Source organism: Pseudonaja textilis, chromosome 7 (genome assembly GCF_049901715.1).
Source record: "Pseudonaja textilis isolate UNSWEBS1 chromosome 7, rPseTex1.2, whole genome shotgun sequence".
In the NCBI taxonomy this organism is placed as follows: Eukaryota; Metazoa; Chordata; class Lepidosauria; order Squamata; family Elapidae; genus Pseudonaja; species Pseudonaja textilis.
The window spans coordinates 27,208,033-27,224,623 of record NC_141996.1 but is presented as its reverse complement, the minus strand read 5'-3'; the positions used below and the strand labels follow the sequence as shown (position 1 = coordinate 27,224,623).

Genomic DNA, 16,591 nt, shown 5'->3' with positions numbered 1-16,591 from the left:
GTTGCTTAAATTCGTTCAATGAGAATACCATATGAGAACTTGTAGTAAATAAACAAACAAACCCCCCAAACATTTAAATATAATGTATTTTTTGCTCTTTGGGGTTATATCATATTTAGAATGGAAAGACACCATACTAGAGCCAAAATCATTTTGGAAGTATAGAATGCTCCAACCAGATTATCATACTATTGTTTTTATTATGAGCCCAATGAAGTGTGTTTAGGCAAAAGTTTTCATTCTATATCTATATAGTGCCTTGCCCACCTGAGACACTTGCACAAGCAATAAACAGTAAATGAACCTACAGCATCAGAATTTAATAACATTTTGTCTCCAAATATTTCTGCTACCTTAGTATAGCAATTGTATCAGATGGGAATTCCAGTGGCTGATAAAATATAAAGTATATATTTATCATGATTTTCTAAACCATCCTTATTTTCTTAGAAGTAAGTCCCCTTAATCCAATTAACTTTAGACCTTTTTATTACAATGAATGTATTTTATCTTCAGATCATTTAAAAGATGCAACCAAAAATTAATGAAAAACAAACAAATCAGGCATGTTATCCCAAGCAATCAATACCCTGATAAACAGGAAATAACTTCAGGGTAGAGAAAAAGCAAATCCCTAATCAAGAAATCACACCCCAAACAAGACTGGCAAAACATGCTGGTATATATATAACCAACCAGCAAATTCTATTCTCCTATGCATTGTTATTATCTAGCTTGTTAAGGAAATGTTTGCATGAAAACACCAAGAACCAAACAGTTGAATCCTGAGCTAGATATATTCACCACTACAGGTAGTTCTTGACATATGAACACAACTGAGCCCAAAATGTCTGTCATTTTATGACCTTTCTTGCCAACCACTACAGCTGTTAAGTTAGTAGTACAGTTTTTAAGTGAATCTGTTTTCTCCATTGACTTTGCTTGTCAGAAGGTTGAAAAGGTGATCACATGATCTGGGATGTTGCAACTGACATAAATACATGCCAGTTGCCAAGTGTCCAAATTTTGATCATGTGACCATGGGAATGCAGTTCTGTGAAAAGCTATCATTAGTCACATTTTTAGTGCTATTATCACTAAATGAATGGTTATAAGTCAAGGAGTATCTGTATTGGATTTCTTGTGTATCTTAGAATCAAAAGAAAAGTCAAAGGAAGTATAGATTCATTGCAAAGACAGTGCGTTAAATTAATAATGGATGATGTTGAGAAGTCATATCTTTATTTTAATTAATTAATTAATTAGTTAATTTATGCTTTTGGGTGCATTATAAAAATAAAAACCCTTCTTAATTCCTATTTTTGTCTGTCTTTTCTGAGAAGGTAAATGGAGTTTTAGAATAAACATTGTCTTGTCATTGGGATATGGAAAGAACTGGAGAATAACATTCAGAGGGTAATAGAGAACTTAACTAATTTATAGTTAATTCAACTTCAAGCTAATTCAAGTCATGACAAATGAATTGCATGCTATAGTTTTGAAGGAACTAGATTAACCCTATTTTCTTCTTTGGCAGAAATAGTAGTTTAAATCAAGCATGTCCACATAGTTTACCAGATCACAACAAAACCTTTGATAAGAGAAAGGCATAAAAATCTTTATAATATTATGGAGAAATTGGGGTAGATGCAATTGCTATTAGATAGATTAGCTGAATTAGCTGCTATGAGCTGAATTAGCATATCCAAAATGTTAATAAACCTAAGTACTGACAGAAGCATTGAGAGGGTACCACAGGTCTATGCTCTGGTTCTACTGAAGTTTACTATTTTATATGTGACTTAGAAAAGGACATTGATGGGTAGCCTATCATGATGGAAGAAGACAAACAAGTAGAGGATATGGGAGACCTAGCTTGGCAGTACTGTATTAAATGTTAAAGGGGAATTGGGTGCCTTTCTCAATCACAAATCAAGCAAGAGCCATATAGCTTAAAATATAAGCATTATATTAGGGTGCATAAACAGAAGCCTAGAGCTCAGAGTATAGATAGCAATTGTCCCATTCTAGTGTATTGTGTCATCTCTAAGAACCAAAGTGCTGTTTAGCTAATTAGTTACAAAGAAAAATTAAAAAAATTGTTTGTATATTTGAATATACTGTTTCACTATATTGGAATGGCAATCAAACTCATGTTTAACTGAAGTCTGATTAAAATAAACCAGATGATCACTCCACCCCACACAGTTCCTGACACTTACAACACAAAATGTTCAAATATCTTTAACTTTATATAAATAATATAGGCTTTTAATAGCCTTTTCACTAATTGTATTTAGAATTCTGTATTATAATACAGATTTAAAGGCATTTACAACATTTTGGATGAGAACAATGCAGCTTAGTATTCAAAGAGAATGGAATGCATATAAAAGTGGACATAAATGAAAGTAATCAACTAATCCGTAAATCCTTTATTTACTGTTTTAAGGATTAAAGGGATGTTCAGAAAGGAATTGCAAAAGGGACTGATTCCAATCATTTAAAAGGGAATGAAAGCAGAATCAGAATCATATTTAATCTATTTTGCAATTTAAAAAATCATCTACACTATATGTCACTATGAGCCAACCAAATATAAATAAATTAAAAGGGCTACCCAAAGGTTAACTATTTTTATTTCCCAAGATGACTAGATACTAATTCATCATTGGAGGCACTTTCAAATCCCAGGCATTTATTCAAACAAATAAATTGGTTTTAGTCGAAGCATGGCTAATAGGAACTGTAAATTAGCTTGCTCAAGAACAGCTTCAAAGTCTGCCAGATGGGGCATTGAGAGAGAAATAAACATGTGTGTCATCATGTATGGAAATTGCATCAGGAAATTGGCTGCACTTGCATAGTGATAAAGCACATCTACAGTTGTCCCACAATGTTCTTTTAAAACACTGCTTTCCTGATCTAGGGGCATGTGGGAGAAATGGAATTATTTCCCAGTTCATGCATACTTGGCTAGTTATGAGTCACGGAACTCATGGAAAACGCAGAGGTTATGAAGTAAATCATCAAAATCAAATCCAGTAAAACATGAGATACAAGCACTGAGGCATGAGGAAATGTTCCTACATGCTTAGGGGAAAAGTCAGTATGAAGAAAAATAGAATATAAAATAATCTTAAGAGATGCCGGAAAAGAAAGTTCATAAGGAAAATTTAGCAATGGTGACAAGAACTTACTATATATGCATTAAGAGAAAACTGCAGAAAAAGGGTTAGTGACAATAGAGACTTCTCAAATTCAGGCCTTCAAGTATGGAAAAAATGAGTTCTGGTCCCCCATGTTTACCTCAAGAAATGAATATCACATTTCAAACACAAAAAAGAAATCATGTTTAGGACAAAATATACTTTATCTTAAGGCCTAGAATTCTAGAATCTTTCAAAGATGTGTCTCCTACAAACAACTCATTTGATACATAGACTTTTCTTGTTTGGCTTCTAGGCTATGATATATTCTTTTCAAAGTTGCATCATTCGCCTAATACTTAGGAAAATAGCCAAAATGGATCTCTTTAGCCACATTAATATCAATATATTCCATTTTACTTGTTGTAAGATATCTAGTATCGTGTTCCCTTTATTGCTCTGCCTTCATGTTTTGCACTTTTATCCACCTTTGTTGTAAGTTGTGAAATCATGTCTAACCCATTACTACCCCATGGACAATGTTCCTCCATGCCTTTCTGTTCTTGACCATCTTCTGGAGTCCATTTAAGCTCACGCTTACTGCTTCAGTGACTCCATCCAGCCACCTCATTCTCTGGCATCCCCCTCTGTCTATTGCTCTCAATAGTTCCCATCATTAGGCTCTTCTCCAGTGAGTTCTTCCTTCTCATTAGGTGGCCAAAGTATTTGAGTTTCATCTTCTGGATCTGGCCTTCTAAAGAGCAGTCAGGGTTGAATTGGCATCTCCTTTAGGACTGATCGCCTTGCAGTCCAAGGGACTTTCAGGAGTCTTCTCCAGCACCATAGTTCAAAGGCCTCAATTCTTTGGCACTCAGCCTTTCTTATGGTCCAACTTTCACAGCCATACATTGCAACTGAGAAAACCATAGCCTTGACTATACGCACATTTGTTGGCAAGGTGATGTCTCTGCTTTTTAGTATGCTGTCTAGATTTGCCATAGCTTTCCTCCCCAGGAGCAAGCATCTTTTAATTTCTTGGCTGTAGTCCCCATCTGCAGTGGTCTTGGAGCTCAGGAAAATAAAATCTGTCACTACTTCCATTTCTTCTCCGTCTATTTGCCAGGAATTCAGAGGGCCAGATGCCATGATCTTAGTTTTCTTAATGTTGAGTTTCAAGCCAACTTTTGCACTCTCCTTCTCTTGATGCACCCACATCAAGAGGCTCTTTAGCTCCTCTTCATTTTCTGCCATTAGAGTGGTATCATCTGCATATCTGAGTTTGTCGATATTTTTCCCTACCTACCAGCTAGCTTCTGAAATTGGGTAGCTCCTTCATTGTACTAAGTACTGAGGTTTACATTATATAGTCTAGAATCCAGGATCCATTTGATTTCATAATGTTTTTCATCCCCTATTACTGGTCCTGCGCCCTCCTTCTGAACTAGCCTTAGTCTACAACACACCGCCGGCTACCTGGACTGCTGAAATAAGAAAAAAGATGGGATATTAATATACTATTTGAAACAAAATTGCATGTGGTTATATCCTTATGACAGAAACAAAGATTTACATATAATTTCAGGGATAGGGCAATAATCTTTCCAAGAGCTAACTTAGAATATGTCCTTGAACTACATACTTCTTGTGGTTCTAGACCAACTATATTTTAGAAGATATGGACTTGGTTTTATTGGAGACATGATGTAGGAAGTTATTTAAATTTCCATTTTCCTGGAAATTCTACTGCATCTTATTACCAGGCCCTGGGCCATAACAGACATGCAGTGTCCCTACGAAACATCATCACTGGAATCACACAGCCTCATTTTTACTTCTCATCTCCATATATACGCTATGTAACTGGATCCTGGATCTATGTAATGGGATCTATGCAATTCACCAATTGCAGTACAGCTGTTCACTCACTTGAGCCTAAGTATAATGGAAGCAGCAATAATAGATTAATTTATGTATTTATTATTAAAGGCAGTACAGGTAAATCAAAATTATGGATTCTACAAAATATACAATATCACCTTGAGCTACTCAGGAATTCAGAATTGAATTCTGAATCAACATTCAAGCCTGCTTGTCTGAATATTCCGTCTAGAATTTATTCACCAAGGTGCCAAAAATTAAACTTAGTCTTGTGTAGCTGTGTTTAGAATCTAAAACTAGATTTTTTAGCACCAAACTATCCTTTAGTTTTAGGATTTCCTCTGTACTTTAGGCATTTTGTAATGGACTCATACAAAACTTTGTATCCTTATCTGCTTTCTATCTTCCATCAGTAATCATTGATAAATTATATAAATAGGTACTCTGTCCTGGTTTGAATTTTACGAATTATTTAGCTACAATTACAGCACATGACAATGATTCCACAGATGCATTTTTATTCTTTGGTAAAAGGAAGTTGTTGCTGTACAGTCATATTCACAATAAATAGAAGCAGTTGATTGACCTTCACAATTCCATTTATTATTTTCATGCCATTATGTTTCTTCATGTTTGCTTTTATTGCAGAAAATATACTTTTATCTGTTTAATGAAGAAGCATCTTAATGTCTCAGATGTCCTTGATTTTTTTAAAAAATATTACCTTTTCTTTTGAAGAATGTGACTATGACATTTGCATAGTGTAAAAAGCACATTTTATATTTACATAACTTCTTTTTTTATATATTTTGATACATTTACCCATACATATACCACTAATAAACTATGGATTCAGCAGAAAACACGTACACAAATTCAGAATAAAAAATAGCAAATCTAAAACTCAGGTGGTATAAATAGAATAGGCACTGGGGAGCTCTGATGAACTAACACCAGAGAAATTTTGAACAGCTGCAAACAAAGACCAAAATGCAGTCATACAACTATTTTAGCAAAAGTCCAGAAGAAATAGCATTTAAAGTGTGTGTGTATGTGTGTGTGTGTGTGTGCAGCTCAAATGTTATATTAAAAGTGGGGAGAATTTTCTATATACACTGTGTATGTGTTTGTGTACTTGTATGTATGTATAGTACCACAAATGGAAGCAATGCTTCATCAATTGGAATGTAATGGTATCACTGAAGTTCTAATTAGTTCAGAATATTAGACCATCATATAATTTTTGGTTGCATTACATTATTCTGTGTTTCCTTCAGAATATTTTCAGCTCTATGGAATTTTACTATAGTCCTTGTGAATGTAATTAGAACAGGCTGAGAATATTCTTATCTTCATATAAAATAGGAGTTTTTATAAAGTGTTTTAGGCTAAAATGCAGGTGATCTAGGAAAGGGAATTTTCCTCAGTCCAGACTGCACATTTCCTTTAATCCTAATGCAAAGAGTTTAGTTCCTAAATTGGAAGTTAAAATTGTTACAAGTATGTTCCAAAAACAACGAATGTGTGTATCTCTAACTCAATTGCGTAACATTAAACATTCTGAAAAAGCTGCAAGCAAGTTTGCATTTTTAAAAAATAATGTATGTGCTAAATGTAAAAAGAGAATGTTCATTGGGCATAATTACTTTCTTAAAACTGGAGATGTTTATGAAACAATTAAAGGAATAATATTTATCAAAACAAACAGTCTTGTGCTTTGTCCATTTAGCAAGATTAAGACAAAAAGTTTAGCAACTAATTTTGTCTTACATACACACAGAGAATTGAACCAGGCATTTTCTTCAAAGAAAACAGCTGTTCCAGATTTCTTTATTATAAAAATAAAATGTTAAGATACTGCTATGGAAGTCTTTACAAAATATTTTTATTATCATGCATAATAGATAAATATATTTTTATTCAAACTTTATTTTTTGAAGATGTTTAGTGACTGAAGTCTGTCATCATAAGGTATGAAATAGCAATTCGAAGAGGACAGAATAATAAAACATATATTTCAACATTAAAAGTTGAGGTTTTCATTAGAACCATGGAGACAGATAAGTATTCATTGAATTCCACCAAGCTGAACCTAGTTCACTCTTCACTACTGAACTGTGGTATACTGAAATGAGTGATCAATCTTCTAAATCATTAAAAAAAAATTCTTGGTTTTGCTGTGCTTGTCTGGATGAGAAAAAAATGACATCAACTACTTCAAGTGAATTTTTAAAGTCTAATTTATTTCAGTTGAAACATTTCAATACATTCATCTACTTTTAATGAGTTTAATATAGTTTTAAAGAAATATACTTTTCCTCAGGATATACACAAAAAAATATACATTTCCTAGAGTGGTTTATTTTGTCACAGATAAGGTATACTCAAATGTAAGATCTTCTAAAAATAAAAGCAGACAAGTCAAATGAAAATCAAACTGAGTTGTGAAGGTACATTTAAAAAAAATGCAATTTTTTTTTGTTTTGTGGCTTTCAAGTGCATGTGTATTCTCAATATTTCATCTTTTTAAAGATCAGTTAACAAAAACTGATAACCAGAAATGTTTGATCTCAAGCAGGAATGCAATGAACATCCCAGTATTGAAAACTTGGTTTCATTTATCAAAGCATGCCTTTCTTTTTTAGAAAATGGAAAGATTTTTATCAGGCTGGGATATGCTTCATAATTTTTCATTTGGAAAAATGATTGTTTGAAAAAATAACTCCTTCCATTATAAAACTTTTGATGGAGCCATCACAGATGTGCTGCTGTAGGTAGCGATATACTTAAAAGAAAGCAATATATTGAAAAGTGAGCTAGGGAGTATAATCAATCTAGAGGCTGATTTATCAGATGAAAATACTAGACTTGTTCATTTATTTATGGTGGGCCTGTGAAGAATTTTGCTCATGATATCTTCCCCATCATTATAAACTGAAACATAAGAATATGCACTTCAGTTTACGCTGCATACAAATATCACTAAATAAAAGTTGTAATTGTAGAGATTACACTAAGTACTCTAGTTCTGTTTTCTGGTATAGTCTTTGATATGACCAAAATCTTCACTTTTGCTTGAATTCTACATACAGTTTTCTAGTCTGGTATTATTCAGATATATTGCTACAATAACAACAACAACAACAACAAACAACTATATAAGAAAGGAAATCAAGTTTGCTCTCATGAATTTCCCTTTGATACACAGTCATTAGGGAGCTATTGACATCTATTTATTCTACCTATTTCTTTTTGTTCTAATTTTCACAATATTACAGTTCATCTTTCTATTCTTTTCAGAATTGGCATCTAAATATGATGGTACAGGTACCAGTTATAAAAAATGCTGCTGAATAGTGAATATTGAAATACTGTTCAATGGATGAAGGCAGTAGATGAAGCCTTCTGATTGTCATGGATTACTGGGCAATAACTTATCAAGGACTTGTTTTAGTCAGATTTTCTATCCTAAAAAAGAGATTTAATCTGTTTGTGCAACAGAATATTTAATGTTCTTGTAATGAGATGCCCTGGTAAAAAATAAACAGTGCTTAAAACCTTACCTCTAAATTTTTCTGCTGTCATTGCATAGAATGATGAAGAAATTTAGAATGGTACATACAGGTAAAACTCAAAAAATTAGAATATTGTGCAAAAGTTCATTTATTTCAGTAATGCAACTTAAAAGGTGAAACTAATATATGAGATAGACTTATTACAAGCAAAGCAAGATAGTTCAAGCCATGATTTGTCATAATTGAGATGATTATGGCTTATAGCTCATGAAAACCCCAAATCTACAATCTCAGAAAATTAGAATATTACATGCAATCAATAAAACAAGGATTGTACATAGAACAATATCGGACCTCTGAAAAGTATAAGCATGCATATGTACTCAGTACTTGGTTAAGGCTCTTTTTGCAACAATTACTGCCTCGATGCGGCATGGCATGGAAGCTATCAGCCTGTGGCACTGCTGAGGTGTTATGGAAGACCAGGATGCTTCAATAGTGGCCTACAGCTCTTCTACATTGTTCGGTCTCATCTCTCATCTTTCACTTGGCAATGCCTCATAGATTCTCTTTGGGGTTCAGGTTAGGCGAGTTTGCTGGCCAATCAAGCACAGTAATCCCATGGTCACTGAACCAGGTTTTGGTGCTTTTGGCAGTGTGGGCAAGTGCAATCCTGCTGGAAAATGAAGTCAGCATCCCCATAAAGCTTGTCTGCGGAAGGAAGCATAAAGTGCTCCAAAATCTCCTGATAGATGGCTGCATTGACCCTGGACTTAATGAAGCACAGTGGACCAACACCAGCAGATGACATGGCTCCCCAAATCAACACAGATTGCGGAAACTTCACACTGGACTTCAAGCATCTTGCAGTGTGTGCCTCTCCATTCTTCCTCCAGATTCTGGGTCCTTGGTCTCCAAATGAAATGCAAAAGTTGCTCTCATCAGAAAAGAGGACTTTGGACCACTGAGCAACAGACCAGTTCTGTTTTTCTTTAGCCCAGGTAAGATGCTTCTGACGTTATTTGTTGTTCAGGAGTGGCTTGACAAGAGGAATACAACATTTGAAGCCCATGTCCAGGATCCGTCTGTGTGTGGTGGCTCTTGATGCACTGACTCCAGCCTCGGTCCACTCCTTGTAAAAGTTCCCAACACTTTTGAATGGCCTTTTCCTGACAACCCTCTCCAGGCTGCAGTCATCCCTGCTGCTTGTGCAACCTTTTCTTCCATACTTTTCCCTTGTACATAACTTTCTATTAATGTGCTTTGATACAGTATTTTGGGAACATCCAACTTCTTTTGCAATTACCCTTTGAGGCTTTACTTCCTTATGGAGGGTGTCAATGATGGTTTTCTGCACAACTGTCAGGTCAGCAGTCTTTCCCATGATTGTGATTCCTACTGAACCAGACTGAAAGACCATTTAAATACCCAGGAACCCTTTGCAGGTGTTACGGCTTCATTAGCTGATTAGAGTGGACACTTTGAGCCTAGAGTATTGAACCTTTTCACAATATTCTAATTTTCTGAGATTGTGGATTTGGGGTTTTCATGCGCTGTAAGCCATAATCATCTCAATTATGACACATCACAGCTTGAACTATCTTGCTTTGAATGTAACAAATCTATCTCATATATTAGGTTCACCTTTTAAGTTGCATTACTGAAATAAATGAACTTTTGCATGATATTCTAATTTTTCGAGTTTCACCTGTACTGGATGATTTCCCATAAATATCATGCTAAGACTTCAATTGGTTTTACTTTAATATAATTGTGGAATCCCAGCCGCTATAGTATATAGTTCATGGTTTATGGCTTAGCAGGACATTTAAACCAAGCAATTGTGATTAAGTTCCCAATAATGATTAAACATTGCTGAACCAAGTCATTGTTCTGGGGCTATGTTTAATTCATTACTATATTACTTGAGATGTGTTTCAAAATATGTGTAAACTGTGGATTCAGAGCAGCATGTACACAGAATATTGTTATAATTGAACAATTTAACCTGTTCCCAAGTGCTACATCTAAATTCAAGAAGAAATCCATTAGTTAACCTAAAATGTTTGTCAATGCATCGGGGCAGCTTTCCAAGGTTAAGCAGTATTGCGATGGCTGGTATTGGCATGAAATACTACCAAGAATATAGACAGACTGAAAAGTTGGAAAATATTCTGAAAATTCTATATTGTTGCCAAAACAATAATAACACTTTCAACTGCCTCCCCCACCAAACCTATGACTGCACCCATGAAAACACTAGGAACTGCATCCAGCTCAAAGTAGACGCTACTTTACAAAATAGTAGAGTTGAGTCTATTGATTTCAAGATTAATAAATTCAAAAGGCCACATGAGTCTTCTAAGGTTTTAGTCTGCTCCTAATAAAAGCTCAAAGATCTGGGTATCTTCTTCCTTATTATCTTGTACATCTTTACAGCATTGAATACACCATAGGCAAACTCAGAGAAATTTAATATGGATTTAGAATAAAGATGTGTAGAGGAAATAAATGTTGGGCCCAAGATGACAATGGTTTAAGTTATGCCCACAGAGTGCATAACTAACCTAATTATGAAATAGTTAACATATGAAAATCACCCAGAATCACAATAAAGAGGTGTTTGTTTTCATTTAGGAAACAAAGAAAAGGCCAGGTAGCTATCCAAGTAGCTGCTTTAAGAAAAACAGTGACCCAAGATATGTGAAGCAGCTATCTGCTAGAAATGTGTTATCCTCCAATCTTTTGAAGACAGGGATGAAATTATTTAAAGATCTCTGGAAATAAAACATGGGTTTTTAAAGTTTGAAGACCAAAAAAAATATTTCTAATTCCACAATTAGAATTGGAAGTAGCAGGCATGGTTTTTAAATTCATGTAGCAGCCAAATGGGATTAAGATAATATTCAGAATTTCAGCCTATAGAAGAACTAATATTTTCCTCTAAGTAATTTGGGTATTCTTGTCAACCACAAATTGAACATAAACTATCAATGAAATGAAGCTCCTAAAAAAGTAAATGTTATATATCTTGGGATGCATAACAAAAAAGTTTCTGAGTCCATCATCTGAACATCACTTCCCATGAATTCAGATCATGAGAACTAATTCATGCAATATATACTTCCTTACTAAGATCCAATTTGGCATATTATCCCTGGGTCTAAGCACTCCAATTCAACAAGGACAGGGGTAAACTGAAACAAGTTCACAGAATAGCTATCAAGATGTTGAGAGATCTGGAAATGAAACCCTGTCAGGAATGGTTAAAAGACCTGGATAGGTTTAGTTTACAGAAGAGATGGGGGAAAATACGATAGCAGGCTTCAAGTATTTGAAAGGTTGTCACACAGAAGAAAGATGGACTGGTTTTCTATTGCCTGAGAGGCAAGCCAAGATTTATGCATTAAAACTACAAGGAATTAAGTTCAAGCTAGACATCTTCCTGATTGTATGAATTGTCAGTGAAAAGAACAAGCTGTCATATGAAGATGCTGAATTCTTTTGCTGAAAATATTCAAGGGAGAACTGGATAGCTATCTGTTGTGGATAGTATAATGGTGGGTTTGTTCATGAAGTAGTAGATGATTTCTGAAGTGCCTTCCAACTCTGCTGTCCAAGATTTTTTTTTTTTTGGTATAGCACCCAGTATGATGATTCAAGAATATGAATATTTAAGTAGTGATTAGTATTTAGGGAGAAAGGAAAAGGAAAAGGAAAGAAAAGGAAGGGAAGGGTGACCTCTGGAAAGTTCTTCCTTTAAGAGATTTTTAATGTCTTACTTTTTACATTGTTTCATTTTCTGTATCTTTAATATTATTTGCTATCACTTTGAAGAATGTAATCATATGTTCACAATAAATATTCATATTCAAAAACTACTTCTATTATTAATGATAATGTAACAAGGGAACACATATATGCTATAAATTGCAGAAACTAACAGATGGTCTTTAATCCAAATAGGGTGGGATTTAATAAAAAGTAGCAGTGTTAGCTAGAGATGCTCAGTATCAACTGATGTAATAGAATGTATGAATGCGCAATGTCTAATCAGGACAGATGTTTTTGATATGTACAGGAACCAACCATGTACAGCTTTATATAGTAAGTTAAAACCACCATTTTTATGAGACTACAAAGCTACTGGCAGCCAGGGCAGTAACCACAGTGCTAGTATATTATGCTGCAAAACCTTCTCATCATGTTAGTTGTCATGCCCCCATCGGAGTCTGAATCTGAGGAGGAAAAGGAACAGCCATCAGGGAGCTGGAGAGTGGCTCCATTGGCTGTGGAGAAAACTGGGGAAGGGAAAAATCAGGCTGAGCAGAGAAGGAAAGAGGTAGAACAAAGAAGAGGGGGTTCAGAGGAAGACCAAGGCTCACTTCCTCTTCATCCTAGGGCAAGCAGGGAAGAATGGAGAAGAAAGCAATGTGGGTTGCGTGGCTTACAAAGGAGGAAAGGGACCTAATTCCCTTCACAAGGCACACCTAGGGAGGCAGTTTAATGGAGAACCAGTTGGGAGGGGCATTTGTTGGGAACAAACGCTGAGTTTATTTGTGCTTGGCTACAGTTATCAAGTTCCTGGCAACTTCCTAACTGGTTTGATTTACTGCTACTACTTCACTTCTGGAACTCCTTATCTTGCTCTGCTGGATTTATTACCTTAACTTGCTTTGTTGGATTTATAGTTTAAAGTTTTCTGTTTACACCATTTTGGATTGGAATATCTGTAGCCAAACGTTTTTGCAGATTCCTGGGAGAGTTTTCTCCAGACCGGAAGGTAACCGGGACATTGGGGGCAAGTTGGAACTAATAAAGAGACCCCTACTTATTATCTGGCTGAGTTGCCTTTGTGCATGCCCCAGATCACCACATTAGCAATTGATTGACTGTCATCTCATAACAACCATATAGATTTTTCCCTAGGGTGATCTCTCCCTGACCTGGTTGTTCAAGTCTTCCAACAGTACTACCATTGTTGCCATCATTGACTCCATCTACCTTTTTATTGGTTGCCTTTTCTCTTCCCTGTCACTTTTTACATCATTATAAATTGCTTAAGAGATGTAGGGTTTTACATAATGTGTTCAAAATATGGTAATTGAATGTAATAATTTGTTCTTCAAGTGAGAGGTTGTTAGTGGTTAGACCACAGTACATGGATTCCAATTGTCTTCAAATGGTGTGTGATGATGTATTGTGTATTGTAAAGAATTTTAGTCATGTAAGCCACAATTGGCAAAATAACCAGACCTTTTTACGAGTTTTCATCTGTTGCTTGTATAAAAGCACGGAGTCTGTAAAAAAGTCACACACCTGCTTCACCAGGACAACAGCTTTAAGAGTTAAATGTGATGTCAGAATTGAACCATTTATATTACTATCTTGTTAGGATTCATATTATGCTTGTTTCTGTCAGCCATTCAAGTGCCCAGGCAACAGCCTCTCCAGCCTTGGGTGGAATATATAGTGAATAGAGAAGGGTTGTTCTATCCAATGTTTCCTAAAGATGTTATACAGCAACCTTAATTCCAAGGCCGGAGAAGAAAGATGACAATAATATTCAATGACAACTTGATGAAGACTATACATATGGTTTGATAAGTGACTAAATGCGAGGTCCTATATGTGAAGATAAAATATGTGGACAAGAAGGGTATACCATTGTATACCATTTCTACTATTTCATACCTCCTACTGTCAGCTGACCCTGACCCTGAATTCCTTACCTTTATTTCATGCCATTGTTGAACCCCCACAGGTTCTGGAAAAAAGAGATTTTAGCCTTGTCTGTGGAGCTGAAGGTGGCTCAAGAATTTATAGCTATCATGAAAACCATGGACAGTCACCATGACTCTAATTTTCATTGGACACAATACATTGTAAATGATCTTTGCTTTGGAGCAAGTAACACGTTATCTGAAGAGAGAGGATATTAACATCAATGTTGTTATGGTCAGATTATCTAGTCACCTTGAGGCTAACAACCACCCCTAAATTCCACAGGTGAAATAGACCTATTGATATGTTCTGCCTAAATGATTTATGGTTTTAATTGGTTTCTAGCAGATATTTGTGAAAGATCCCAGATGTCTTGTGTGGCAGTCTGTTAAGATTCTACCTGAGTGATGGAAGACATAGGTTACAAAAATATTTAACAGGATTACTCCTGAGTAGTTTTTTTCCCCAGTAGATTGATTTCGGGATGCTAAATTGTTTACAAAAGAATTCTTGAAGGTGGAGTATCTGAAAAGATGCCAAGAGAGATGATGTTAAAAGATGGAAGAACACACATGATTGGATGTGGATACAACTTGGGTCTCTGATCTATTGTAGAAAGATGGCACTTCCACTATTGTAGGAAGCATGGCAAATTACCCACGATTGTGTTTTTGCATCTGCAGAATGTTGCAGAATGCTGATTATTTAATGTCACTTACTCCCTTTGGGATATTGCAGGATTGAAGGATTCTCTTTCTGAATTGTTTCCTAAGCATCTTGTAAATAAGTTTTCATATATAGAGTTGAATGTCAAATGGAAAGGATCTTATGAAATGCTAAAGGTGGAATCTTTAATCTTCTTTTGACACCTAAGAACATTGATAGACTGCTGGATGAAGGGTGTACTCAGTCACCTGTAAACAACAGCTTAGTTATTGTTTGTAGGAGGTATTGAATGTACTCTTGAAGGAGGAGTAATCATGCCATTAGCCTTGTAGGAGCAGTAATATCATCCTTCCTCCTTAAGAAATCCTCACCCAAATCAACTATCCTAAATAATTATCAAATAATCACAACTTTACCTGCTTACCTGTTTACATAAGGTTGTACAGAAGGTAATTGAACAGTAACATAGAGGGTGCTTGATGAAATAAATTATCCTTTCCTACTGGAGTTCAGATAGCCATGGGATGGAAATTATATTCATTGTACTGATGGATGACTTGTGATGGGATCTTGATGGTGATATTGCTCCTTTCCTGGTCCAATTAGATCTCTCAGTAGTATTCAGTACCATCAATCATGAAAATGGTATGCAGGAATGATTTTGGGAGACTGTGAAAAATGCTACCTACGGAATGGCCAGATAAGAGACAGTGTAGGCTGCAGCTGCATAGTTTATGGAACAAGAGGCTTAGAAGGTATTCTCCCTGAATCCTTGAGCTGTACAGATGACAACAAGAGAAATTTATTTTCATACTGGTAAGATTCTGTTAATGTAGTTTACAATAAATTAGAATTAGTTGATTGGTTGTGTTTTTTGTCTAGTCTACCTTGTAAAACTGATATCATGATACTGTTTTGGAGCACCTGCAAATCTGGGGAATTGGAAGTGTCTTTTCTGAAATAGTTTCACTACTTTCTGAATAGGTAGTTCCAATAAGTATTTATGGGAAAAAAAGATTAAGGTCTTTGGCAATATGGCATGCTCAGGGTTCAACCCACTCCCCTATTCTTTTTATCATTCATAGTCACTGGAGCAAGCCATCAATAATTAATAATTACTTATATGCTAATAAATTCAGTTATTTATCATTACCACAAGATAGGCAGAAGATGTATAGAAGTTTTGACCCAGTATCTGAAGACTATGAATAGCAATAGCACTTAGACTTATATACCACTTTACAATGCTTTAAAGCTCTCTCCAGGTGGATTACATCATATTGCCTTCAACAGTCTGGGTCCTCATTTTACCAACCATGAATGGATGAAAGGCTGAGCCAAACTTGAGCCTAGTGAGACTTGAATTGCCAAATTGCAGGCAGCTGGTAGGCAGCAGAAGTAGCCTTAACTACTGCATTCTAACCACTGCACCACTATGGCTGGATAGAATGGATAGAATAGATTTTGACTGAATCATAGCAAAACAAAATTGCTGTACTTAAAGAGATCCTCTGGTTCCATGGAGATTCATCTGTTATTCTTGACATGGTTGCAGTTCCCTTGAAGGAACAGGTGTGCAATCTGGGATTTTCCTGACTTCTATTGTGATAGTTGTGGCCAGGGAAGCAATTACTCAGCTTTGGTCACTCTGTTACTTGT

At 35.4% G+C, this 16,591-nt stretch overlaps 1 protein-coding gene across 2 annotated transcripts in view; it reads right to left on the bottom strand.

The window, feature by feature from the left end:
* LSAMP (limbic system associated membrane protein) overlaps positions 1-16,591 on the bottom strand; it is a 507,719-nt gene that overhangs the window by 372,956 nt on the left and 118,172 nt on the right. The gene's annotated exons all lie outside the window — the stretch shown is intronic.